Source organism: Rhincodon typus, unplaced genomic scaffold, assembly GCF_021869965.1.
Source record: "Rhincodon typus isolate 14 unplaced genomic scaffold, sRhiTyp1.1 hic_rhity00004273, whole genome shotgun sequence".
NCBI lineage: Eukaryota > Metazoa > Chordata > Chondrichthyes > Orectolobiformes > Rhincodontidae > Rhincodon > Rhincodon typus.
Window position 1 is genome coordinate 1 of NW_025969911.1, and position 2,225 is coordinate 2,225.

Below are 2,225 nucleotides of genomic sequence, written 5' to 3' on the forward strand. Positions count from 1 at the left end.
CCCCCCCCAGTGCCACTCAATCCCCACTGCTCCACCTCCCCCCACAGCGTCACTCAATCCCCACCCCTCCCCCTCCCCCGCAATGTCACTCAACCCTCACCTCCCCACCCTGTCCTCATGTCTCTCAACCCCACTGACACACCTTCACCATGTACCCACCCCAACATCCTTCAGCCTCCACTGATTTCATCCTCTCCATTACCCACGCTCAGTCGCAGCAGTGTGTACCACCTAAAAGATGCTTTGCAGAAATTCACCAAAGCTTCTTCAACAGCATGTTCCAACCATGTAACCTCTGTAAAAGACCAGGGGAGCAAAGAACACCCTCCTCAAGCTCCCCTCCAAGCCACTCACCATCCTGACTTAGGACGGGCAGTAAATGCTGACCTTGGTAACAAGCCCTACATCCCAGAATAACCTGTCTGGTGACAAAGTTCAGTTCCAGTATCATTCCACAACACAAGGTTTAGGATGGGGTCACAAAGGGCAGAGAGCAAATATAGCATCAATATCACAGGTAGCCAACAGCTGGCTCTACCCCAGCACCACGTCTCTCTCTTTCGACTCCTTCATTCTTTCATGGAATGCGGGCACTTTTGACAAACCCAGTATTGGATTCCCATCCCAGGCATGAGGAGAATTTTTTTTTGTTGCAGAAGGTCATGAGTCTTTGGAACCATTTCCCTGGAAATGGGGTGGAAGCAGGGTCTCTGACTATGTAGGAGGTGGAGACAGATAAGATTCTTAATGAGCAAGGCGGCGGGGGGGGTGAAAGTTATTTGGAGTAGGCAGGAATATAGGGTAATCAGATCAGCCATGATCTTATTGAATGGTAGAGTAGGTTAGAGGGGCTGAGTGGCCTCTTCCTGCTCCAATCTGCCTTTGTCTCTGTCTGTTTCCTTCACTTACACAGCACCACTGTTGGATTTTATTATTCCAACAAAACTTCTCACTGCTTTCCCACATTCTACTTACCATTAACCTGAGGTTGTCCAAAACATTGCTAGACACGTCCTGAATGTGCGCTTGCCCATTCCCCCACCAACCACTGTGCTCACTGACCCCCACCAACTCCAGGTCAAAGAACACCTTGCTTTTAAACTTTCCATCGTTTACAAATGCAGCCCTTGCTCCTCCCTGTGTGTAATAACCCCAGCCCCACTGCCCTCGGAAACATTGGCTATATCTCTGATGTAATAATTCCATCGGCTGTCCAGTCTGGATTTCCCTAAACTCCCACTTCAATACTTTAATCTTTTCTTTTAAAGTGCTCCATAAATCCCACATCATTGACCAAACCTTTGGGCTTCTGAGCTAACACAAACAAGTAGGAAGCAGGAGTAGGCCATTCAGCCCCTCAAGCTGCTCTGGCATTCAAAAAGATGATAGCTGATCTGTTTTGTGCTTGAAATTCCACATTCCCACCTACTGCCAGATATCTTTGAGTCTTCTGCCTTACAAGAACCTATCCAACTCTGCCTGAAACATATTTAAAGACCCTAGCTCCACCGGCTTCTGAGGTAGAAAGGCCCAAAGTTGCACAAGCCTCTGACAGAAAAATCCATACATTTCTCTCCTGAAAGGGCAGGGCCCCAGCAATACCTCCTTGTGTGACTGAGAGGCAAATGTTTGCTTTCTCTTCTGAAGCACCTTGGGACACTTGTGAAATGCATAAACGGTGTGGTATAAATATAAATAGTTGTTATGTGATGAGCTCACCTCCCTGTGCTGGGGCTGATCACTGATCACCGTGCTGGGACTGATCACCGTGCTGGGACTGATCACCCTGCTGGGATTGATCACTGATCACCGTGCTGGGACTGATCACCATGCTGGGACTGATCACTGATCACTGTGCTGGGACTGATCACTGATCACCGTGCTGGGACTGATCACCCTGCTGGGATTGGTCACTGATCACCGTGCTGGGACTGATCACCATGCTAGGACTGATCACTGATCACCGTGCTGGGACTGATCACTGATCACTGTGCTGGGACTGATCACCGTGCTGGAACTGATCACTGTGCTGGGACCGATCACCGATCACCGTGCTGGGACTGATCACCCTGCTGGGACTGATCACCCTGCTGGGATTGATCACTGATCACTGTGCTGGGACTGATCACCCTGCTGGGACTGATCACCGTGCTGGGACCGATCTCCGGGCTGGGACCGATCTCCGTGCTGGGACCTATCTCCGTGCTGGGACCTATCTCCGTGCT